Raw genomic sequence first — 27,760 nt, forward strand, 5'->3', positions numbered from 1 at the left:
CGGTGCTCGGACTTTCGCGTTCGTGGCCAAGCACGCGATGGTGGTGGCCGCTGCAGCCGCAGCTGAGCCGCCACCCGTTCATCCTGTGGCTAGCGAGCCGGCCGGTTCGGTGCCTTCCCCGCAGCCGCCGGAGGATTCTGAGGACACCGCAGAGACGACGACAGCCAGCGACGTGGCCGCGGTAAGTAAAATCGACCTCACTGCTTCGAACTCACTTTCGCAGGTCACGCCGGACTCTGCTGCTCCTTGGAACGAGAAGCAAGAGCCCGCAGACCCCGCCGCGAAGCAGCCCGGAAAGCATCGGACGGACGGACGGACGGACGGCTGGATGGACGGATGGACGGACGGATGGATGGATGGATGGATGGACGGACGGACGGATGGATGGATGGATGGATGGATGGATGGATGGATGGATGGATGGATGGATGGATGGATGGACGGACGGACGGACGGACGGACGGATGGATGGATGGATGGATGGATGGATGGATGGATGGATGGATGGATGGATGGATGGATGGATGGATGGATGGATGGATGGATGGAATACAGGAGTGTCCTGTTTGAAATGGGGTGATAGCAGCTGCTATCATGCTCGTTTTTCCCCACATCTTAATTATTGTTTTAGATTGGTTCATTATGCCATCAATCCATTTATTGAATTTTTGTTTCTACATTACTAACAATGTCACTTTTCTGCTTTTAAGCCACCAAACGTATTTTGCCAGCTTCCACAGGTTCATTCACCCGGCCACTGGTATCTTTAAACCCCAGGGCCTCAGGAAGAGTGACTGTGCCTGCATCGACTTCCGGATGGATATCATTACATTCGAATAGTTAATTGTTTCCATGGATTTACCACATGCAGCACATGTGTCATCTTCATGGTTAAATTTCTTTGTGTAGTTGCGTGTTTTAAGGCATTCTGATCTAGCCTCAAAAAATAGGGCACTGCCTCTTGAGTTATCAAAGAAAGCTTTCTTCCTGATGTGGCTTTTCCACTTTAGATAATGTTCTACACTGTTTCTTTTTCATAAAATTTATTCAATTTTTACCTTCTGTGTTTATCACTTGTTGCTCAATGCTCTTCTTCGTCCTTATGACCAGCACACTTACTGGTTAGTTTCCTAGTCCTTTTCCTCCATTGTAAGTCAACGCTTTTTAGGTACAGGTATTTAAATACTTTAGCTGCCCACCTGTTATTGTCCAACTTCCGTAGGCGTTCCTCATATAATATTTTACTCTGAGCCTCCTGTTCTTCGAAAGATGCCAAGACCATATCTCCTTATACCGCCTCATTTGTGGTTTTGCCGTGGGGTGCACCCAGTGCCAATCGTCCGACGGCTATCTGATGTTTTACTGTACCTCTGCTTTTAGGCACAAAACCGCATTTCCGAATGTAAGCCCGGGCACCATAATTCCTTGCCAAATACCCTTCAGCACCTGATACCTGTTGTATCCCCACAATGCTCTATGCTTCATTATCCCGGCATTTCTTCTCCCTTTTACCCTAAGTGATTGCTCATGCTTTTCAATGTATGCCAATCCTTCGTTCACCCATACCCCGATATATTTATATTCTGCCACTCTGGGTATCTCATGGCCTTGTATTTTAAGACCCTGATCAGTTGAGCCGTTGAAAATCATCAGAGCCGACTTAACTGTGCTAAAACTGAAGCCTAGAGCGTCCCCTTCGTCTTCGTAATACATGCCTTGCACGTGAGGTCACATCCGCCCTCGCTCGAGCGGCCATGCTGGTGCACCACTACCGAACCATTCATGTGACCGTGTTTGGCGGTGGTGGCTCCGTTACGCCGCTTTGGGCGATATTTTCTCTTGGGCCTCTTCTTCAGAGGAAGCTGTTGGATCGGCGCGCGTACGCTACGAAGAAAAACTGCACACGACGGCCAACGATGATGTGTTCCATCAAGTGGCCCTCGGGGATATTTAGTTTATTCCTCGAGCTTAGCGACTTTGGACATTCAAATCATTTGAGGCGCACAACTATATTTCACCAACGGGTGGGTGACAAGCTTGACTGCGATGCGCGTACAAGATGAAAAAGTGCTTCTGCTCGGAGATGTAAGCTTTCAAATTAAATTACACGAAACGGTTTACGCGAATCAATCTCCACGACTTGAAGAAAAAAAAAAAGTTGTCGCTGTGACGGCAGCGCGCTTACTGTTACGAGAAAGTATCGGACGTCCGCGAGCCGAAATTTGCGGCTGCGAAAACATGCAGTTAACAAAGATAAGCCCCGCATGTCCACCTACATAGTCGTTTGATTTTATTACTTTCAAGGCTGCTCAGGCGTTACACTCAGTGGGAGGACAAAAATTAATAAAAAGAAAACATGTAGTTACAGCACATGAAGACAAGCATCCTTGGATGTGCGAGGAGCCTCGATGGAGACGACGGAGGACGGGTTGTTCCAGTTCGGCGCAGTTTTGAGCATAAAAGAAGCAGGGATGATTTTTGGAAGAGGAAAAGGGTAAAAACAGTGACTGCTTGGGGTTACTCTTGACAAAACATATTTTGTGAAAAAGTACTAGACGACGGAGGACGGGTTGTTCCAGTTCGGCGCAGTTTTGAGCATAAAAGAAGCAGGGATGATTTTTGGAAGAGGAAAAGGGTAAAAACAGTGACTGCTTGGGGTTACTCTTGACAAAACATATTTTGTGAAAAAGTACTGAGGTTCAAAATGCAATGTTGAATGAAAAGTTCTGTAAGATAGTTTTCACTGGACAGTGGACATTTCCTTCATGCACGACCGGTTTATCTGCTGTGCATGTACCTATTTTGCTCAAAAAGAAAAGTGATCCTTTGTGCAAGCCCAATAATTTTATTTGCAGGTCAACACTTTCAAAGGCTCAGCGACAGCCCTGACGTCGTCCCCGAAAAAAAAATCGATTTGCACAATTAATCAAATGCGGCGGTTGTTGAAGTAGGCGCGTTCAAATAGGATCAAATGTGAAGTACGTACGCTAGCCCTGCTTCATCACTTAAACAAGCAACACGGCATCAGACAGCGTCCAAACATAGCAAAATTTATGAGAGTCCTAGTGGTGCGATGTTTGAAAGCATTCACTTCATTCAGCTTTCGCTTTCCACTTCTTTGCAAAACACGTTCACAATACATGCAAGCCACATACTGCAACGAAGTGCACTCCGCACACTCCTACATTCGGCTTGTTGGGGTCCAGACCATCTACACCGTGCGCCGATCTGTGCTCGGCGCCTTGGTCCGTTCGCACATGTGTGCGATGATTCTCGGTAGGCAGAAGTGTTTGTTGGATTGTTCTTTCGCCTCGAACTGTCGCTTCGGTCGGAGCAGCCAAATAGCTGCTGAAAGACGCAAACAAACACGGAGCAATCCGACCTACGTAGCGATGATGCACAAGCGTTCGGTCCGGCAGTGGTTCTCCAGCATGGCCGACTCGCTTTCCGCACCCACCGGAAGTGACGCCCGTGCAACCCATGTATACGTAACTAGAGTTTGCAAGTCTTCCTGGCTATCTGCTAGCAGCACAATACCGTCGGCATACATTAAACCGGGGAGTCGCTGCTCTACCACCTTTTTCCGCCTAATCTATATGACAGATTAAAACCTATAGGATACTTTCTTGTATCCTCCGTTCCATATTTATCATATAAAGCATGAAGAGCAGCGGTGCTATAGAGGACAACCTTCCAAATCCAAATTCAAATCCTTTATTCAGTATTTTTTTTTTTGCAAAAAATACTAGGACAGAAACAAAAAGCTACTGTACTAGTAGCTTGACGGGGTTCCTGCCCCTGTCTTGGCGTGGGTGGAAGACAAAAAACAAACAGGCACTTATGTACAAAACAGAATTCGCAATGCTTTAAGATCACACACACACTCAAACACAACATCGCGTAATTATGCACTTGCTCGGAAAATCAGAATAACAACAAAAAGAAAAAAAAAGAAAATACAGGACATTGAAATGCACACTTTGCACGAAATGATTGTTTGGTATTCACTGTAAAAAAAGTAAAAAAAAACCTAAAAAAAGTAAACAAATGGTATGTTTACGTTCTTTCTAATATCAGGTGTTCTTTCCATTTTTTCTATGAGATGTTATGTAAGTCGACACTTAATCCTTAATCCTTAATCCTTTGCATACCTTGACAGCTCCCGTACTTCTTATCCCTTCCCATGTAATTTCTACTTTGTTATCCCGGTATATTTCCTGTAGGAACTCTATTATCTCCATGACCGATACCTTCTTCTTTTAATATGTTCCACAGGAGTTCCCTGTTTACATTGTCGTACTCCCCGTTTATGTCCAGTAAAACAAAATACAACGGCCTATTTTACACTCTAGATATTTCAATGCATTGAGTAAGCACGAACAGGCTACCATTTAAGCGCCTACCATTTCTAAATCCTTTCTGAAGCTCTCCAAGTATCTTCTTACTTTCTACCCATGATTGCATCTTTAATTTCACCGCCTGCATGACCAACCTGTACATAACAGATGTTATGGTATTCGGCCTGTAGGATTTTATGTGCATCCTTTCTCCTTTACCTTTATAAATCAAATTTATTTTACTCGCCAGCTGTCCGGAATTTGCTTATTCGTTATGACTGTTTTCAAAGCTTTTAACAACGTTTCCTTACTTCCTGGACCGAGTTCATTAATCAGCTTGATTGGAATTTCATGTATTCCTATAGATGGGGTTTTAGGAATATTTTTTCCGCCTTTTTCCAGTTCTAAGATGCTTTGTATTCGGCTGTCTTGTGTTGCTTCCTGATTAGCGGCGATTACCTAATCGTCGCTCTTAAATGACTCGGCTATAACTTATGTAATGTAATTGACAGCGTTGTCTCTCTTTAAACCATTTCCCTCGTTATCTTGAATCCAGTCCTTGCTTTCTTTTATTGTTTTACCTAGACAGCTTATATGGTTCCACAATTTTCTTGGTCTGCCTCTAGTGGCATCATGTATTTCAGCTATCCAGCGATAGGTGGACTGCATTATTTTACTTTGGACGAGGGCCTGTATACATCAAGTTTCTGTTGTCGATACGATTCCTATTTTGGTCTAATTCCTCTTTAGATACCTGTGCTTTCTTTGCCTCTCGGTGTTCCCTTGAAGCTGCTCGTCGTTGTTCAGTGGCTTCCCTGATCTCCTTATTCCACCAGCTCCGTGGCTTCCTCTTTCCAATCCAGCGGTGTGCTACTTTACTTCCTTAATTTTTCTCCTTATGAGTAGTTCTACCTGCTCATAATCCCAGACTTCCATGGGGCTTTTCTCTATTGCTTCCTCTATGTCTGCTGCTATCTGCGCTATTTGATAGTCGTTTAATTTTGCGTTTACTTTTCGTCTAAGTTCTATTTCTTTTTTTATCAAGGGCCCCATCTGCAGACTAATGCGTTTATGACCAATTCCCAGACTACACTCCCCTTCTTCGTCTATTTCCATTTTTGCAAGCTTGCTATAAATTCCCCGCGACATTAGACAGTAGTCAATGGTCGTCTGCTTGTTCCGGAATTCCAACGTGATTTGTACCTCACCCCCCCCCCATTGTGATTCTCTATTTACAATAACTATGCTGTGTCGCTCACAGAAATCTATCATTAGCTTCCCGTTACAATCCGTGTATCCATACAGATCGTCGATGCGGCCATTCATGTCCCCAGTAGAGCAATATCGGCCCTGTCTCCAAACTGGCTTATATCGTCACAGAGACATTCAACGAGATCCTGGTTTTCCTGCCTGCATTGGTGTCCTGTTCCTAAATAAACTGCCCCTAGCCATGTCCTTCTGCCGGCAATCGTTCCTGATATCCAGATATGTTCTTGGCAAGATGAGTTTATTATTTGCCAATTTGTTCCTTGGTGTATCAACATATCTACATTTCCCCTTTTTCTCTGTTCTCATTCTGTTGCACCCTTCCTAGATGTAGCCTTCTATAAACGGCGGATCTTCTAAATACCTGAGATGAGTCTCGCTTAAAGCGTACACACCTTTTCCATCGTCCTTCAACTGCTGTTCTTAGAGCGTACACACCTATTTCGTCGTCCTTCAACTGTTGTTCTATCTCCAGCCATTTCGCTCTCTTTCTACGCCCTTGCACTGAACGCCGCGTTTAAACCAAGCTAATTTCAATGCACCAAGAATAAATTAACAACCACAAAAATACCTTACAAAACTTTTATGATCGGAGATTCTCATAAGGGTGAGGTATATAAGAATAAAGGGGTGTTTCTAGTAAAGTATAGGTGAGTGCACAGTTTGTATTCCATGATTCATGTGGTTTCAGATACCTGCAGTGGTCTGTGTTAGCTAGCGCTTTTTGAAGAAATCTTGGCTAGCCGCGATAATGTGTTTGTCTTGTCATAACGTATTATGCCCGTCCGGTAGATGGGTTAGTTTTTGTAGGCATATGGATCGAATTCATCTTTGATACCTTTACATGGCGTCTTGCAAGATGTCTTGTATCATAAAAAATGTGGGTGCATTAGTCAAGCTGGAATGAGAGGCAACAAGAAATGCTAAAAATTTCTTTTAAAGACATCTTATAAACGTTTAGTAATAGTATCATGGGTTTGCTAAGGCATCTGCTTACATTTGCAAGAAGCCTTAACAGTTCAGTAGGCTGACTTGTGTTCTGCTCTACAAGATGATTTGCAAGACGTCCTGTAGCTTTAAAAAGTAGATGCATTACCTATGCAAGAAGATGGCTGCAAGATATAAAAATGTCTAGAAATGTCCTGCATATTTTGTAAAGACATCTTGCAGATGTTTAAGAGCTGTGTCAGGAGCCAGGCGCGATTTCTATAAGGCGGCTTGTTCATCTTGGCAAGACGCCTTATAGCCATCTAATAGACAGGTGGGTGTTCAGTAGAATGTTTCCTATCTTGCCCCCTGAACACAATGAAATTTCAGAATTACTAGTAATCCTGCTAAGATGCCCAAACCGTCGTCTTGAATATATTCAAATCGAATCTTCAGACACTTCATAAACGATTGCAAAATTTCTTGACAAGGTGTCTAGTGTTGGAAGACAATCCCAGATGCATTTCAGACATTCTGTAAATGTCCTCTACCTTGTCTAAATCATCCGCTATTTAAGCTACAAGATTTTTGGTGGACGCGTCATAGCTGACACAAAGGTAGCTTCGAGACACCTACAAAACGCCATGACTTATTGCACATTGTAAACCATCTTGTAGATATCTCAGACAGGTTATATGTTTACAAATAGTTTTCTGCTGAATCCCAAGCCATTTAGTGTCTGGCAAGATATCTTGTAAATAGCTTCGAAGACATTTCAGATGCCTTTCAGACGTTCTGTAAATGTCCTCTAGCTTGCTTAACTATCCACATATTTGAGCTACAAGATGATTTTGGAGGACCCCCCCCCCCCCCCCGTATGTAGCAGACTCAGAAGTAACTGAAACAAGCTGCATGTTGTTTTAAGGCATATTGACATCTGTTGTGCATCTTGCAGAGATGCCTTGTAAATGTTTTGCAAGTATCTTATGCATAATATGAGACGTCTATGAGATGTTTGTCTACTAAGTGGACGGGAACATAATGCATATGTGGCGCCAGGAACTGGAAACGGGCGTAAAATATTTCTGCGTATATAGTTATGTAGTTAGGTGCAACATTAAAAGGGTCATCACAGCTAACAGTTGAGCATAAACTGATTATTGCATTTCACTCCAGGTACGTTAAATTATAAATACTCAAAATTTGAGCTCATTCGGTGCAGAAGATATTTTTAAAATGAATTTTTATTATTAATATCGAAATCAGCTTTCTGGTCTGGCAACCATTGGCCGATGACATCACAACGAAATATCATCCCTATGTGGTACAAGCGTTTAGGGGTAGCTCGGCTGGAAACGCTGACTGGCCCAAAATTTGTGACGTCATATATAACGTCACAAACAACGTGATGGGTCACGTGATATTTTATGATGTCATGTCCGGATGTAGGGCGCACGTGTTTTCCATAGACTGTCCCTGGATTCGACCCGGCGGCATGGCCGGCGGTGTCGGCGGCGCGCCGCAAGCAAACGGCAGCTGCCCAGCCGATGGCCGTCGGCGGAGAGGCACGAGGCCTAGCTTTAGAGTCCCTAGAAGTATTCCTACTAGCTTGTATATGCAGTGCGGACACCGTGGAAACGGCAGCGACGTCAAATAACATATGCACGCTTCGAGCCGCGAAGAGGTTTCCGAACCAGCTTGTCACACCACACGAATTGCCGGGGAAATCACAGTTTAATTGCTTTTCCTTTATCTAGATCAGTGTGAGACCTTTCGGCGACAAAAACAATCGAGGTTCGCCAACGCAGTGTGACCTGTTCGTAGGCCGACCAGGCGAATTTTGCAGTGACAACTGCACACCATGTTTGCGGTGATTCCGCTCTTCTGCACATTTCGTATATTTGCGAAAGGCTTCCTTGCAAAATAGCTTTCTCGGTGCGACGTCTTTCAGGCGCGCAGGCTGTCGGCAATGGTCATCCGTCCCGTTGCCACGCGTCCCGATATAATTCGGTCTTTTTCTAAGCGAAATAGTTCATTATGAATTGTTTTAACCAGAAATGCGCTCGGTGACCGCTCTTATTGGCTAAAAAGGGCCTAATTTCCTCACTCCAAACTAATGCGCCGGCGAATGCATATGATGCCGGTCGGCAACACCGCGGCGCCGGCGCTATTATAAGCACATCCTAGCTGCAATAGCTAGCTAGTCGATGACTGTAGGGGGCAAAAAAAAAAAGCTTTGAGGACAAAGGGAATAGAGATACGTACTAGGTCATTCGACTCTACAAATTTTTTAGGTCAGAATTGTGATGCTGGGAGTGATATGTTGATTAGGAAAAAAACAAACTAAATAAGCTGTAGTATTAAAGGATGACCTCTCACTGTTTTGGTTACCCTGTTGTTAAAAACAATTAGGTTCCTAATGAATATCCTATTCTCATTTAGGCTATGATTATTATAAAACTATGTAAGTCATTTCACATTGATTAGGGCTTGTTTTAGATTAAGTTTAATAAAGCAAATCCCCATCTTGCACTTGAAGCATAATGCCGTCATAGCTCAAATAAAGTTGATGGAGCATATCATAAAGTCGCAATTAATACAACTGGATTTCAGAACATTCAGCCTCAGGATTTCAGGCTAACAAGAAGAAATGTTGTACATTGTTACTAAAGAGGTCATGTTATATATGGTCATGCATATATAAGGTGTGTACTTTTTAAGTAGTACAGAACTGTGCGTAGCCTTTAGAAAACATGAAAATATTGCAGCGTATATCACATGAAGAGTAATGGCATTGTATGTTTTGCAAGTGTCAGCATATGTTTGCTGTCAAATTGAGATCCATGTGATGCATGCATCTTTTAATGACTTAGTGCTTGTTCTAATGCAACGCATGGACCATTTCAGCTTGCAATGCCTTCGCATGTCTAATATGTAATAAACAGCATCTTACGTCTTCTACATTTTTTTCACGGCAACAAGTTTTGCATCTGTCATATGTGTCAATTGTGATTTTTAACTGGACCTGTAGCCTGAAACAGACTAATGACTGCCATCACAAATTTGTTTGTTATATATTCAAACACTGCATTTATTTTTGTTCAAAAACATTGAAATGCTTTAATAACTTTCATTGCCTTGAGTAAATGTTTGTCATTCGTTACATTGATTGCTTGCTGTCCAGAAATTCTTTACATTCTTATTTGGCTATACCTTACACTTACAAACACATATAAAGTTATATATGTGCTACACTATTTTTCCTTCCATTTAGTATCTCTTTCACACAACCTCAGAGTTTAAAGACAATTATTTATCAAACAGCACTTCTGAATATATCTAAGTGGACACTTTTTAATTGCACAATGATGGCATAATACAATGAAGAATAAGTTAATGTGGTCCACCATTTCAGTTTGCAAAAGACTTATGAAAGAGAAAGGTAGCATGCACTATAGCCAATTTTTAACAAAATTTTCTGGGGCACATGCCACCTTTTATGCAACTAATATGTCACCAGCAAAAAAAAAAAAGAAAAGAAAAGAAAAAAAAAAAAAAAACCTTTCTTATACATTACTAAGGTGCAAAGATGAGTAAAACGAGTATTTGCTGAATTTCGGGCTGTCCAGACATTGTGGGATTGCTTTTCAGGATATAAAAAGGCATTTTTTTAGCATAAAGGAGGGGTTCGAAACCTTGCTGTCACTATAAGGGTCTGAGGACTGCACTGGGTGCAGTGCTCAGGAAAGTGTGGCTGGGAATGGGGGGGGGGGGGGGGGGGAGGGGAGGTAATGCAAGGAATGCAGTTAGAGAAATATATGCAAGGCAATTCACATGCTGCAATACTGTGGGCCTTAAGTTCTTTTCCTCAAGAGAATGCTTTCTCTCTTTTGTTGCTGTAAGAGAAGGTTATTGTTAAAATGAGAGATACAAGTCAGTCCATCATGAAATCAAACCTGACGACCCCCACTATCACTCCGCTGCTGAAGACCACTTTGAGACTAAATGTATTCTTTTAGCAAGGCATCACTGCTCATTGGTACCTTTTTTATTTGCAAGGAGGCTACAGTAGTCTGTGCCATTGCTTTTCTATGTTGCTTGCACCTATAGCATGCAGTACCTGAAGTAGTAAATGCTGCACAATTTCATTTGCACACAAAGCACCTATACCTTGACAAAGTGGTGGCAAAGATGGAGGATTAAAAGCTCTTTCTCAAAGATGATGTGTGGCCACAGTGTGCAAGGCTATTTAGCAGAAATTCATAAAATCAAATGAGCTCAGAATATCAGTAGACAGGCCCAAGAAGTTCAAAAAGAGTATGGTAGGGGAATGTGCCTGAGGTTCAGGGTTTTCATTGCAGGAAGAAAATAAAAGGGGCGATGCTTGACTGCACTGGTAGATTTTATGCCGAGCTCTGCATTAAATCAAAAGCGATTTTAGAAGCCGCAGAACATATCTGGTCCTCTTGAAGTGAAGAGATTTCTTTATTCTACTGAGGGACCTCTCAAGCCTTAAAGTATGTATTCCGAAGCTTACATCCTTCTACGACAAGCTGTCTGATAGAACACATTTCATCGAAATGCCTTGCCTGAGGATACACCTCAAATTAAAGTGGCAAGCATTGGAGTCGAAGAGGCCAACAGTTGGGCAGCATTGGAGTTCCCCAGATTGAGATTTTCTAGAGCCTCTCCCCAGCGTGCAACTATTCCTAATATATGAGTGTCTGTTGTATCCTGTGAGAGGAGGAGGTTGTGTCCTGTGAGGAAGAGGACCTATGATGGGTCAGTGCACGCTTTCAGATCTTGCATTATCATCTCTCGTAGGTGAGCTGGCAAAAAACATTGATTTTGACAAACTCAGTCGCAGCTTTGAAGCCTTAAAGACCGGAAAATGAAAATGTTGGCATGTCAGGGTTTTTTTTTTATGCTCTTTAGATCAATACCAGCTTTCAAAACAAGATTTATAATATCTGAAATTAGTTGCTCAAAGCAAGATGACTTCAGTGTTTCCCACTTTTTGTACACAAGCGATTTCTATAATTGATCGAGGGGTATGCTTATTTCATTTGTGCTGCAGGATTAACTATGCACTTGTCCCTCTGCAAAATTTGTCTTTTACAGCGTAGTTGTTGAGGGCCTCAATTATGACTGCTTGTTTGTATTTGTAACTTCAGTTCTCTTCTGTGTGTTCGAGTTGTCCTTTCACTATTAGCATGCTTACTTCTCAAATGGCATTTCTACGCCCATATTTGCATGTGAACGCTCAGTCTAACATTCTAGCTGGTTCGTATTTACTTTATTCTTTGTCACTGTGGCCGATGTAATTGCAGTTGTCTTGTGCATGTTCAAAGCTTTCAACAGTCCTTATGAAGAGCTTGTGGAAGCATAAAAAATATGAACTACAATACAGCACATTGGCCAGTTCTCAAGGCTTTTGCTGGCACTGCACTATGCCTGATGTAAACGAAATTGTTCACAATGGCACCGTGTTATAATCCTGGTCGCATCTGCCAGTTTGCCACTTTTTAATTACTGTGCATGTTACCAAGTATTTCTACATGCTCAAAGTTTGCAATTCTTGTGGTTTTTATATGCCCTTTTATTTGAGTGGTCCCAATTTAGAAATTCATCTGTCAAAAACCTCTACTTAGTTCTTCACAAATGCACCTTTCTTAAGAAAAGAAAAAATATGACATATGCCCCTCGTAATATAGCTTATTATCAGTTGTGGGGTATGCTTGTTACGTTGAAGTTTTAAGAAATGAAGGAAAAAGATGCCTTGGCTTGCACCATGTTGTGCGATACGAAAAACGAACTTCCCCAATCGAAGAAAGCCTTGACGACAAAGTAGTTGATGGTATTGCGCTCAGGTGTGTTCATGAAGAAGGGGGAGGGGGGGGGGTTGCCCCACGTTATTGCACCAGATGTCGCAGACCTACGCCATTGGGGGTTAGAAATGGAGTGCTTTCATGGGATACAGAGGAACGAATACAACCACGGTCATGGAGACTGCAAACATGCGCCTTATCTGCACTTGTGCCCTCGTTTTTGTGTTCTTTCTGAGTTGTAAACCATCAACAGGTAGCATAGCTCGCATGCAACGGGTACCTTATACGCATGAACGTTGATCCCAGTTGAATTCCAGTTGGGGATCCATTGTTATCCAACTGGTATGAACTGGAAGTTTGTTCCTTAAACCATTTACATCAGTTAGGATTTTTGCCTGGGTTGTTTCAAAGTAATGTAGAAATGTTGTCAGTGTTGTTCAAGTTACTGCCTATTCTGAGAGTTATTCTGAGAGCTGTGGCGGTGAGCATCAGCCAGTGCTCTAAGTTTCAAGTGTTCATTTGTAAAAGATGTGTTCTAGATCCTGCTAAAGAGTCTTGTATTATCCAATTGAGTTTCCAGAATTTACACTTTCTCTAGAAGCCCTCATTCCATTTAGGCATCTTTTCATTCTTTCCAATTAGAATTCTCAGTCCTAATTGAATTTACATAATCAAATGTCTTCCAGTTTCCAGATGACCTCCCAGCTGGAATAAGTACTTAGTCCCAACTGCATAGTTTTAACTCTGTAAAGAAGCAATTTATTTTTATTATGGGCTGCTAAGTTATGGTCATCTTACGGATTAGAATTGATATTTCTAATGGACATCCGAACTGAATGGACAATTGTTATGCGTGGTGAAACTGGAATTCAAACTACATTTCAAGGATGCATTGTGTGCGTGCTGGCTAAGATGTTAAAGGAAGCTGGTGCATTTCGCTCCCTAGTAAAAATACACCCAAACATATTAGATTTCAATAGGCTTTGCAGTTAAAAATTTTGCAACTAATTTCAAAGTCCAATCTGGAGTCAATGATTTCAATTCGAGCATATTAGATAGTCTCGAGAGCTAAATTAAATGTTTCAGAGAGCAACTCATGCACTTAGGTCCTGGACCCAGTTACAAAGGAGCAGCAGATGTTAGCTGCAGAGTAGGATGAAAAAATTTACACATTATTTAAAAAAGAGTGCAAGAATTAGAGACCGTATGTCTAGAAGATCTATTAATGCGAAAGTATTACTTCGCTATGTTTATTTATTTATTTATTGTAAGTACCTACAGCGCCCATGAGGCATTATTGTAGGGGGGATACAACTACATACAATAACACATGCAAAGAAGATATGAGGAAACTTGCTAGCAAGGTAACACAACATACTGATAGAACACTAAATGAAGTAGTATCAGTGATAACATAAAATACATTAACACAGCGCTGGCAAACGCACAGATTTCACAGATTTCTGTCCGCAGACCGCGACCGCACACCGCATCCGCAGAACGTGTCTGCAAAATCATGTCCGCAGCAATTGTGTGTAATTGAGAAGTGGTGGAGGTTGAGCGGTGTCAATCGATGGAGGGTGATGTAATGTTGCAGCAGCATCCGTTCTTTTGCATTGCTCCAATGCTGATTCTGCAGTGCTCTTTAACTTTGCAACATTTCTAATTTTACAACCCTAAAAAGTGTATTCATAGCTGTTTTCATAATTTCAGGAATGCCTGTTTAAGTTCATTCAGTGAGACCATTAGATTGTGTTTTATTGATTGCAGGTTGCACCAAGTGTGAAAGTGCGGGAGAAACCAGAGGTTGGAGTTTTGAGTTAAAAATGGAGTGGCTCTAAATTGCAGCAATGCCATCGAGCAAAGAAAGATTTATTGTCCTGCCAAGAAAAATAGGAAACATGTAGCAAGTGGCATTCATAGTTAAAGATAATTATACGGTATTCTGCACGGAGGTGTCATGTCATAAACCGGCAGTCAATATCGCTTATGTAAGAAACACACATTTAATTTACTGAGAATTATCATTTTATTGATATTTGCTCTTGTGGTGCTTGCCCACATAAAACTGCAATACCTTATCTGTGGGGACTTGAATAATTAAAGGCAAGGACAGTACCACATCAAGGTAAAGCTCACTCATCGAAGAAATCTTTTTTTTATTTGCAGTGTTGTTTATATGAATTTCCTATCTCAAATGAAAAAAATTCACGCTAAGACTTATGCGAGTTTCTACAAGTTCAATATTTTTATTATAGATCGGTAGCCATCTCTTACATCATTTTCTTATTTCAGACTCAAAACAAAATAGTTTTTCTGTGTTTATTTCTTCATGAAATTGGACCAGGCAAACGATTTTTCAAGTAAATAATTTCAATGTTAAACAGTCTCATTGAGATCAAAGCCAGTAATAAACACACTATTATCAGCATACATGATGAGCTGAACACTGTTGTCAATATGAATTATGTCATTTATGTACAAATTCAGCAAAAGTGTGCCTAATACTCTTCATTGAGGTACTAAACAAAATATATAAAGGATGATTTGTTTTTGTTACTGTTCATCTGATTCTTTGAATGGGACTTGATTCAATTATTTCCAATACCTTTGCGAGTGCTGGTAATTAAAAAAAATATCTCTACGAACGTGTGCTCCATGCTCTAGCAGATTTAATAGAGTTCCCCGATAGAATATTGAGCTTTTATATTAGCATTGCATGACATGTTAATTGGATGTGAAGCATGTTTGATGTTCACAAATGCATGCCATTTCCATAATTTTGACTCCCTTAATTGTACGAAATGTTGGCACAGAGCTAAACTGTTGCCATTGAATTGGACTCCAAATTGTTGACTGGGGGCCAATATCCAAGTTGGAAACGGTCATTTCCGATTTTGATTTGGCCTCAACTGTTTTGTTAAACTTGGAACAAAGCCATACTGCCGCGGTGCAATCCATCGCTGCGTACGTGGTTCGGCTAGAGCAGCCCTTTAGACACAGTGACAGACACAGAGACCAATGACAATTTTTATTTAAGAAACAGCCAACAAAAGTGAACTGAAAACATGGCAACCGCTCACCCCATACATGGTTACTATACAAAGGCATACTGCACTTGAACCTTGTCTAGGACGCCTAGCGCGTAGGATGCTTTCGTAAAAAAAAAAAAAAAAAAAAAAAAACACGGCGTTGTACATGGCATCGAATCCAGGTGCGTACACTTCTGCCTTTTCCCGTGCTCTCGAGTTAAGTGATCCTTGGATCGCGACTATAACCTTCGAAATGTGATGCATTCGAGGCCTATAGTTTGTCGTCACTGCAGCACTGGAGAGAACGACGCTGGCCACGTGCTAGCTGCAGCAGCTGTGGAATGCACGAGGTGAGAATTAAGCAGTACAGTACTTTATGAGGCAATATTCAAGACGATTATGCAGTTGTTATATAAAATGTCGATACTTCCATTAACATCGCTGAACAAAGCTGCACCACACTGAGAATACTCTAGCTGTTAACCCTGTTGTATGGGCTTAGCGTTCGTCGCGGCAGCAGAGTGACGCTTGCCACGTGTTCTGCAGCTGCTACACGAAGACTCGGAAGAATGCGTGAGGGAAGTAAGAAATAAGCACTGTAGCACTTTATTAAATCAAATTTGACACGATTATGCATGCGTGTATTTACGTATAGCCTGGTAAAGAGGCCTAGCGCGCAAGTTATTTTGGTGACCGCGGCGATTGATACGAAGCCACGTGCAACATAGAGAGGGAAGAGGAGTACGGGATGTGCAGGTCTGCGGTCTGCCAGGAAACATTGGGGCGGCCCTGAAAAGGGCCGTTTGGATGCGCAGCGACGTGACGGCGTGGCGAACACAACGCCCTGCACTCGTCCGTGGCCCTTTGCCGTGCACCGTCAACAGTGGTGCACTACGTTGTACACAGTGCCTGTTTACTATGCTGCCCTGGATGCTGTAGCGATGCTTCTACTGTAGACATTTACGAGGGTTGCGGCGATGATCTTGGAGAGCTGGTCGATGCCGTGATCCCTGACATGGGCTGCTGCGTACAAAGAAAATCCTCGGCCTCTTCGCAGCACACAGGAAACGGTGCTGTAAAAGAGTAGAAAAAAGTTGCATTATGAACATAGCGATTTGATGAATGCGCAACATGTTACAAAACCTTCGACAAAGAAATCTGCGTTCTTGTGCCTCAATCAGGGTTGAGAATGTGCACGGCAGACGTGTGCCACAGCATAGCAGTCAGGCAGCGGTTAGTTGCCGACGGCGGATGTTTTCGTGGAGGTCTCCATAGCCGTGGCCGATTTTTTTTTTTCGTCCATGCCACGAGCTGCTGCTGCACGAGGTCCTGGAAGCACGTGGGGAGAGACAAGCGACACAGCACTTATAAATAAGCTGACGGTGCTTGCGATCTCCCGCAGGTCGTCGCCATTATCAACGTCATTCCGCCCAACGTACAGCACGGATCGGCGTGCTGAAAGCGCATTCACGTAAACGCGCAGGCCCGCCATCGTCGAGCACCTCGGTGACCGAAAGCGCCGGTGCCATGCAGCAGCGAGATGCACGAACCGAATGCCGGAATCGCGCGCGTTGCCAGAGCGGGGGGCACCTAGCGATTCCCTAGAGCGTCTAGGGACGAAAAAAACAAGGAAATCCAGTTTTTGACTACGTCACGTCCGGTTAAGCATCGAGCCCGACGTAAAAAACGTCACGCCAGGCCGCGGCGTGTCCACCAATCAGCGTTTCCAGCCGAGCTACCCCTAAACGCTTCTATGTGGTCTGCTATTCGCGGTGTCGACTGCTCTCTGCAAGCACGCCGTGGATTGTGGTCACTGAGAGGCTTTTATTTCTTCTGGAAAAATATTTTATTAGCATCGTCTCTCTTTTTTTCTTTGAGAATTGCCTTCACTATAATATATGACGTTACTGATCCTCGGATTTGGTTTGGGCTTCGTCTAGACATTGTCAAGGAGTCCAAAATCGATGGGCTCTTGCTGTATTATTTAAGCATACAACCAGAAGCATATTATTCTTACGTTTGAGAGTTAGCTTGCTTTAGCAACAACACCTGCATATAAAAAGGCGCATGTCCAACGTTTCCTTCTGCCGTGTACGTGCGCCGCGAAAGGGGGGAGGGGTTAGCGCGTTGTGTTGCGGATTGCTGAGCTGCCCGCCGCTCTTTAGGTACAAAAACTAAGAGGAAAACCCTAACAAGCATACGCTGACGTAAAAGCATACCTTGTGACACAGACACAACTTTTGAACGAAGCGGTACACCTCTTGACTTGCTGTTATAAGCGCGTGTTCATCATCATCATCACCATCAGCCTGACTATACCCACTGCAGGGCGAAGGCCTCTCCCATATTTCTCCACTTGACCCGGTTCTGTGCTAGCTGCATCCACTTGACCCCCACGAACTTCTTAACCTCATCCGCCCACCTAACTTTCTGCCGCCCCCTGCTACGCTTTCCTTCTCTTGGAATCCAGTTTGTTACCCTAAGCGACCATCGGTTATCCTCTCTTCGCACTGCATATCCCGCCCATGCCCATTTCTTCTTCTTAATTTCCACTAGAATGTCGGTAACTTGAGTTATTTCTCTGACCCACTCTGCACGCTTCCTATCTCTTAATGTTACCCCTAGCGCGTGTTAGTCAAACAGGTAGGGACACACTAGCGGGAAGACGCGCGCGGAATGCCGCCCGCGGGAAGACGGCATTCCCGCGGGAATGCCGCCCGCGGGAAGAATGTGGCCTCTGTGCCGCCTGCGCGGCACAGAGGCCACATTGGTTCCGCGCGGCTGCCGCTGGCTGCCGCCGCGCTCCGCCTTGGTGGTCACGTGATAGCTCTGATCTCGTCTTGTCTCGAGCTGCGCGAGCACAGGCGCGATTCCGCGCGCTTTCTCCACCTTGGTAGCAGACCCTACCAACTCGATTCGAATGCGGTTCACTGCCCTCACCGAACAAGAGCCTCCATCCGCCGCCGTCTCCGTCTCGCCTCCCCCGCAGCCGCGCGCCCGACTGCGACTGACCCCCGAGCCTAACCTTGCGTTTTTCTAGTACTTGTCCAGCAAATGGCTACTGACTGCGTCAACGTAAATATACAACATTTAGTATTCAGTGTGTGAGCCCTAAACTACCGCAGGAATGCGCCGATTCGCGGATTACGACTGTGCCCCCAGCGTGTTTGTTTACATATATAGTTTTCGTGATGACTAGAGTATGCTGCTAGTTCGGACGGCATAAAATGCAAGCTATCGACATCAAAACTATCGACTTCTTTTCGCATTGGTTGTACCGTTATTTGTTCAGAAACTATAACTGCGCTGCAAGAAGCGTCGCGGATGCTGTCCCCGGCCTGCGCCGGGTACCCACATGCGGCACCGACAGCTGCCGGCTGCGCTCGCAAGACAGGGTCACATCGACGCTTCCCCGCTCAATGTGCAAGCGCTTTGTGATGTAAGCATGCAGTCGTCGATTTGGGGTCACTACTGCCAGAACTACACTCGATGACCACACGCAACCGCTAAAGCTTGTGAATGCGCACTCCGTAATCGCCGAAACTCTAGACCCGAACATCGCGTACTCGCGCTAGGCCTGCAGCTCTTTGCGGAACGGGCCGGTAGTTCGGCGCCGACGAACATTTCTGGCCAAGGTCATTGCTGCTGACAAGGGGGGACATATAAAGTGTTTCGACTTGTTTTTTTTCTAACACGGTTATATCAGTTCAGTTCCGTCGGCGTCGCGGGGCTGGTAATAGATGACCGTTGGCCGTGCTGGCGTTGTCGCTGGTGTAATGCTACAGATCAGTGCATCGATAAGCTAAGGACCCTAATGACTTCGCACAGCCCACTGACTGCAACCGTGACTTAATTATGCTGAAGAAAAGATATCGCTTTTGTGCGGTAACATCATTAAGCACTTCTGCATGAGGGACGACCACTGTTTCAATCGTCCCAAGAAAAAAAAAAGAGAGACGTGTCCTTTGATATTGCAGCCTGCATTGCAGACGACGCTCCGCCGCGTATTCTCTTCTGGCGTCACACGAGCATTTGAAAATGGCAGTCGCTCTTGGTGGGAGGAGCTTCACGATTCCGATTTCCATCGCATTTTTTTGTGACATGCGCCACGCACTAGGCACTAAAATTTTGCGAGTAGAATCGCAGACCTGTATATTATTCACAGAATTATAAAACGGCAATACATCGAACGACCCTGATCATCGCCCCTTTAAGAGATAGGAAGCGTGCAGAATGGGTCAGAAATAACTCAAGTTACTCACATTCTAGTCGAAATCAAGAAGTAGAAATGAGCATGAGCAGGACGCGTATTGCGAAGAGAGGATAGCCGATGGTCTCTAAGAGTAACCAACTGGATTCCAAGGGAAGGAAAACGTAGCAGGGGCGGCAGAATAATTAGGTGGGTGGGTGTGGTTAAGAAGTTCGAAGAGGTCAAGTACATGCAGCTAGCGCAGGACCGGGTTAATTGGACGAAAATGGGCACCACAATTCACAAGCACCCGAAAAGTGCATCTAAAGCTGGTCCCTTTTGAAACGGAATTTCCCACCTTTGCGTCGGGTGAGGAGGTTCTCGAAAGCCTCCTCTCTGGACTGTTGCAAACCGGTTCTGCTGCCGCCTCCATTGTGTTGACGTCAGGCGCACACAAGAGCCCAGCGAGCAATATGGTGACGCCCAGGAGGCCCTCGTTGCAAAGGTGTATTGCCAGAGCTCTGCAGACAGCAGGGTAATGATGTAATGTGACCTTAGAAACCTTAGGCTTAGCTAAGACCTCGTTAAGTCTAACATTCTGAGTTAGGCTCAGAAAGGCATAATTACACCAATGCGTGTTTACCCGCAGGGGTGGCGCAGTGGTTAGAGCGCTCGAGTACTGTGCCCAAGGATGCGGGATCGAATCCTGGCCTCGGCGGCAGCTTTTCGATGGAGGCGAAAAGCAAAGCGCCCGTGTGCTGTGCGATGCCAGTGTACGTTCAAGAACCCCAGCTTTCCGCTACGGCGTCCCTCACTGTCTGAGTCGCTTTGAGACGTTAATTCCCACAAACGAAACGAAAGAATGTGTGTTTAGTCGCGTTCAGACTTGATTTCCTTACCTGTTCTCACACATTTATTGCGTATTAATTAAGCCTAATTAACTTTTGCCTTCACCTTAGTCATGTTACATACTCGTGGTAGTATGGTCTTGACTATGACTACCAGTGCCCTAACCCAAGGAAGTGAGATCAGATCCCGGCCGCGTCGGACACTTTTTGATGGGAACGAAAAACAAGACGCCCTTGTTCTGTGCGATCTTAGTGCATTTTAAAGAATCCCAGGTGGTGGAAACTTCCGGAGTCTTCCACTACGGCGCTCCTCACTGTGTTAATCATTTTGAGACCTTACAAACTAGTCATAGTAAATCATAGTATAACCACGCATAAAAAAGCCAGGCTTGGTTGTTGCCATAGCAAAACGGAAACTGAATTCTGGAAATCGGTGGAATCTATAGTGCTGGGCTAGAAGTGCTTTGGAACCAAAAACTTTGCCAGATTGATGGATAAATAACAAGTGATATTTTTAGGTACTTGGTCTCGTTTGGACCATAGCCATTCAAGGAATCCTTCAGTGAGTCAATGACACCTCAAACGCCACTACTAGATTCAGTCATAATGCAATTGTTTGTAATTTCAGTATTTCTTTGCAGGTGTAGGGAAACATCAGTGGTTAGAAATCTCACGCATAAAAATATTCGTGTATTGACAAAAGTTTTGTCATTATAGCTTGTCCAGGACATTTCAGAGTTTTCTGGTATCCGGTGTTAGCATCGATGGTGAAGTACGTTTTAACCCCTTCAGGCGCCAATTAAAATTTCTGAAAGGAAAATTTTTTGCACCAGGCAGAATTCAAATGTAAAATATTATGCAAAAGTACTTATTTTGTTCGCGTCCACATATATGGACATGGCGCTTCAAAGCTGCTACATGAATGAAAACATTGCAACGTTTTCTGCATTTTCTAACCAATTATTAGGCATGTATAAATGTTTTCCTCTGAGAATACCTTGCACCTTCCAGGCTGCGACACCTGTATGCAAATCAGCGTATCGCACATGGCTCTGCACAAAATAACGAAGCACCGCGGACACTAACAATTTCGGCATTAAGACGCCACGTCCACATATGTGGACGCGAAGCTTTAAAAGTCCACTGAAGCACTTTTTCTACGTCTAAGGTAGTCAAATCTGACATGTAAGATCTACATACGTTTATTGACACGTTCATTACAGGAAATAGTATTATTATTCATCGGTTTAGAAACAGGCATTCAAACATAAGAGCTTCTGATTCGTCCTGCCGTAAAACGCTGCGACGTCCATCTTTGCTTGCTGTTTACAGAAACACCTCGCTGTAGCAACAAGGCATGACGCCACCTACTCGACAGGGCGTGTATAAATGTTACGGGCGCCAAACTCAAAACAAGGAAACTCGCACTCCGTGCAAAGATATAGTGAAATTTGGGTAGCATCCACATATGTGGACACAGCGCCTGAAGGGGTTAAAAATGTTAATTACTTTATTAATGCTGTTACATAACCGTTTTAAGCTAGTTCGTTGGCGGTCCATCGGTCAGATATAGAAAAAGTTAGCTGATTTAAACAGAAGCGCGTTTCTGCATTAGAGAATCGTTTAATGTGCAGTGTATGCTATTGGGCATAGTGAAAAATGCGACCGTAGTATATTCTAGAGCGAAAGCCTTTTATGGCTCATGATTCACCAGCGTGTCCGTCAGCTGTCAATCATCTTTAGAAGGAATAGTATAGTTTCAGTACTAATAGTTAATCAGTCAATGATGTAGTAATAGTGTATGAACATTAGTTAACGATAACTATTTAATTTGTCAATGATGATTAGATAATTGTTCATGGTTGTTTAGGTAATTAGTCAATAACAATGAGTAAATTGTCAATAATATTTAGCTGATTGGTGAATTGTAATCAATTGCCTAGTTATAATAAATAGTGCATTAGTCGATAACTAGTTAATTAGTAAGATTTGGACAACCCTTAAACGCACGCACTGCGCAGTGTCCTCGTGCGCAAACCTCAACCGACACCTAGTAGCCACCACAACTGCGCACACGCAATGACGTCACAATTGAGGGTCAGCAGCAAGAGTCACCAAACGAAACCAAACTGTGGCCAAAAAGAGCAGTGACAGTGGTGGTTAAATGCTTTCTTTTCTGCGCACTTTAGATCGCCAAAGTGCCCCCTGAATTTTTTGTTAGGTACTTATAGATTTATCAAAAATAAGTCGCTATTTGCTTGCTCACTAAGAAAGAGTCAGGAGGTCAGATAACTCTTTGTTAATGTTAATATGATTTCGGAGTTAGCATGTACGTAGTTTCTATACATTTTCTTAATATTTGCCGGCTTTGTATAAGGCAAGCTTCAACGTCCTCCTATACGGAAGGTGTTAGAGCTTGCTCACTCTTACCTAATAATAAAATAAAAGATCTTGCTCGCTCTAACCAAATGAAGTCTGGTACTCTAGGCGAAACGTTAAAGCTCTAAGTCAGAGATGTTCGATGTGGTATGTGTGATTTTTATGCAGCTCCAGTGCTGAGTTCACTAGATGAAAAGACTGGACACAACGCTAAGGATACGAAGTTTTCAGCTATCGGATACTAGGTATATGCACAGTTGATTGAATCGCTGCTCCGTGATATGTCAAGTTTTCATGTATTAGCAACGTGGTTTGTTGAAACTGAAGAGATAAAATGGGGTTAATAGCATCACAAAGTTCTTTCGCAAAGCAGGATGAATAAAGAGGTGACCGATAATATACGCAATGTAAAATTCCTTGGTGGCTGAGCTGGATAGCGCAGACAACTTTAAAGCTAGAGGGGTATCGATACATTTGAATTCAAAATCTTTATTATTTGCAAAGCCGATACCGCCTTCTTGTCATGCCGTGCGGTCGCACAGCTAGATTGATAAATAAAATGTGATAATATTTTCCAGAATATTTCAGGAAAAGAACGTATTTTAAGCTATTCAGAGTTATACTTGAGGTTAGTTCACAATACGGATAGTTGATTTGTGAAATCAAAGCAATTCTGGTTCATACTACCGAGTACCGACAACCGAGAACTAAACAAGTAGAAACAGTGAGCTGTGTAGGGCTTGGGCACGCAGGAATTCTTGTCAGTTTTTTACGTAAGCACTTGACATGTGTGCTGGAGGGAAGGCTGCACGCAATGCGAAAAAAAACAAAAAAACTCTGCTCTGTCTTCCCTTCCCCTCTCCCCATTGGTGGCCTTGTACGGATTGCATTGCAGGTGCATTGCGCTATCTGCAGGTAATTTAACAATTTGCCTGTGCTGCTGCTGCTGTCATCTGCGGAATGAGTTGATAAGGAAGCGAACGACAAAGGCGTCCGGCAATGCAGCACGACTCTGCGGGACCTCCCAGGTTTGGGGGACAACAAATAGTAGTGGGCCGTGATGGACACCATAATAACGGAACAAAGCTCTCAGCGAAGGGGACGTCCGCGTCGGCAAGTAGCGATACTCGCGGGCGGCCTCGTTCCGATCGGTGGGCCGTGGACGTCATTGTTCCCCACGCGTTGCCGAGCTGACAAAACGGATTCCGGGCCGCAGCGAGGCGCGAGAACTTTCTCCGCGTGATTCCTCTTCCTCAAGTATCCTTTGCGCGGAATCTCGTCAGGCTGCCGGCGCCACCGGCGTGTTGTGCGGCTTTCCGAGCACTCCTTTCCCTCCGTCGAGAGAAAAAAGCCTTTCCTGGATTCGCGCGCGCGTGGTCGTTAACCCTCGCCGGTGGCGCCCGCCGAGGTCGCGGCTACCGCAACTGGCGCACGCGATCGCCCGTTCAAATTTCACAAACGGCTGCTTCCGAATAGCGGCTGGCACCGCAATTGGGCTGCTCGAAGAAGGAGGCCCTGACGGCGCTGCCGGAAGAGACGCATCGACGCCAGCCGAGGAGGGGGGAGGGGGGGGGCGCAGCCGGCCGCACAATGGCCGCCCGCGAGCGCGCGCCGTAGGGGTGCTTGTCCGACTCGCGCCTTTTCTTCAGTACGGCCAGCTCTATGGCTGTAGTCGCTGCCTGGATTGTTCGGAGCACCGGGATGATGCCCCCGCATTCAGCAAGGCCAATTTGAGCCCTCCAATGTCATGCTCTTGCGCCTCACGCGCGCCCACTGCGTGGCTGCCTCGGTCTACGCTGGCTATCTGCTCAATTTTCGTAAACTACCAGCGTACACGATTTAATGCATTCGATGAACGCAGACAGTACGTGACACGCTGCAAGTAACAACGTTCAAGATTCGAGCTTGTACGCGAGCACTTTTCTGGTGCTTCGTTGCGACACGATTCTTCTGTGACTCGACCCATGAAAGCACCGTCACAGGTTGGTCTCAATCGAAAATTAGCGCTCGTTGCACCAAGGCGAGAATTTACTTATGTTTAAATCTAAAGAGGTCGGCATTGAATATCCCGAATACATATAAGCCAGCATATAAGAGAGCCCCGTCAAAGACAATACCACTCATGCTTCGCTGCTTTATATTTGGCATCAGGGTGTAGCGTAACTCAGCACCGACACGCTTCTTGATGAAGTTAATGTGTGTTGTTAGGAGCGTGTGCATTTAACTAAGAAAATTTTAAGCTTTAATACACAATCGTTGAGCATGGCCCATGAAGACAAGGAACTATTTAAATGCGTCGCTTGTGGAGCATGAGCTATTGATTAATGCGTTTTGTATCTCCTCTTTTTAGAGGAGGAGAGGAAGGAGTACGATATCTGTAGGCCGACATAGTTGACCCATTTCGGTAGGACTGTCAGCGCTCCAGCTCAGGAAATACAGTTGCTCACCAACATCGCCAAATTATTATTGTTTGCGCTGTTGCACAGTGATGCGGTCGGGTTCGGGAGCCAATGCTTCTTGGCAGCGTGACCAGGAGGACGGTACATTGAACGGGGTTATTAAAAGAGGTTATCGGTGCAGCGCATTTACGACGAGGACGAGAGGAGAGACAGATACAGCACTGAACTCTGTGTCTGCCTCTGTTTAAACACGGTGGCGGACACTCTAAACAAAGGAAGAAAACAAACACACAAAATTGACATAAAAGGCATGACCAAACTCTGAACGTGACAACAATGGCACATGACAAGCAGGGAGCAATCCCTTATCAGTGGCTCAGAAAACGCATTTTCTCAATTAACGTCAGTTGTAAGTTCAGTGCTGTGTCTGAGTCTCCTCTCGTCCTCGTCGTAAATGCGCTGCACCGATAATGTCTAACCAACATACCCAAGCGTCTACCTTGACTGAAGAAAAGACGTTTATGTGCACTTTTTACATGGTGAAGTATGCACAAGTCAAGAAGAGAGAACAGAGCTCAGAGCTCACTCAGCTCACATCTTACTCCCCACTGATCGTGCATACAACTCCACTTCTTTAATATGGTTTGTTGTCCCCAGCTAGGGAGCTAGGGAATTAGAGTTGAATATATATATATATATATATATATATATATATATATATATCGATTATCTATTTTATGCCAACAGTTTCGGACGGTGGACCGTCCTTTTTGAAGGACGGTCCACAGTCCGAAACTGTTGGCATAAAATAGATAATCGGGAAAGTTGTGTGACGTCCTGTTTGAATTTAACTCTGGCCCATTAGTAACAAGCACTGCTATGGCTGCCAGCTTCAACACAACTGAAAGATTGTCAATTCACTCGCCCAGAAGCCCCATCCGTACAGCTATTATTGGTGGAATAAAATAGATAATCGGGAAAGTTGTGTGACATCCTATATATATATATATATATATATGAGCTACATCGGCCGCTGTCCCACCTGCTACTTTCTTGGGTTTTAATGTTGTCTGTATACGAACCTTGAGAGTGTTCAAAAAAAAAAAAAAAAGACATAAAGTACAATCCCCAATGTTTTCCTTGGCTTCGCCGACTGTTGGCTTCTTTCCTTCATGTATTATAACGAGTACCCTCATTTTCTCTCTCTCTCTCTCTCTCTCTCTCTCTCTCTCTCTATATATATATATATATATATATATATATATATATATATATATATATATATATATATATATATATATATATATATTTCACAACTCATTAAAACTGGAAATATCGCACGCAGGTGCGATTTTTTTTTTTATCACAAACCTTTGTTAGAAGGCGGCACTGTAGCTATTATTATTTTAGCCGTAGCTGGCGGGGGTACCTGAGTGGTGGACGAGGAAACAACTTCAATTAAAGGCAGTATTAAGCGTCGAGAATGTCCTGGGACAGGGTCACCAAGGCTAACTGGTTTTAAGCTGGTCAGATGCTATAACGATGTCCGCAACTTTGGGGGAGAATGGGGTGGAAAGTAAGGTGACTGAATTGCAACAGGGTAGGAAAAGGTGCAGTGTTCTAAGTTAGTATACGTTTCAGGACAATTCGGGCATGCGGGAGAACGTCTGACGTGGTAGAGAAGTGATCGGGCAGGATAGTTGTGACTTTGCTCAGGAATTTCACTGTTCGTAGAAGCCTGCCTCTTGCCTCGGAGCTGGATATAAAAGGGGCTCGAAAAACTGCGAGGTGTGAACGCGAGTCTTTTAGCGTTATGCTGTAAGTCTAAATCTGACTTCCTGACAGCCCGCACTTAAGTGCAAACTGTAACGAAATCGGAGTTAGACCTACAGCGCATTAGTATAGGGGTGGGGGCAATCGCAGCCACTGTGCGCATGCGTATAGGAAGGGTTGTGTAAACCAGTATAAGTCTGCGTAAGCATGTCTCCGGCAAGCTATATATATATATATATATATATATATATATATATCCCTTAGTACGCGCAACGATAAAATTCTTGCGCCTCCCTTTCTGTCTAGGACTCCTACACTGGGCACCTGGCCGACGAAGTTAAAACTGTGCTCTCCAAAGCTGGTACAGACGTAGCGATCATATATGGCGGCATGGCTGGCCAGCTACAGCTCTCTTGACGTCGCCATCTGCGAGCTTTTTGAAGACCGGCGGTGAAAGTTTATGTAAGATGACCGCTTCAATGAAACGCGCGTGCTAACCCCAACTGGCCGCGGCTGAGAATAGTAGCGAACTGGATTGCTGCAGCCTGGAATGGCATATATCGGAAGGCATGGTCACAGTTCAGAAAGCGTTGCATTTCAAATGCACCTGATGAAACAGGAGATTGTGCTCTGTATCAAAAGGAAAGAGGCAAGGGGACCGGCGACAGCGATGACGAGTGAGCTGGGCAGGTTCGTGAAAAATAAATGGCATTTATATTTTGTAGCACTTGTTGCTGTTAATTTTCTTATTTATCCGTCGGCTTACATTCGAAAGAAGGTTT

The sequence above is a fragment of the Amblyomma maculatum genome, chromosome 1 (genome assembly GCF_055883805.1).
Source record: "Amblyomma maculatum isolate TAMU_Amacu chromosome 1, ASM5588380v1, whole genome shotgun sequence".
NCBI lineage: Eukaryota > Metazoa > Arthropoda > Arachnida > Ixodida > Ixodidae > Amblyomma > Amblyomma maculatum.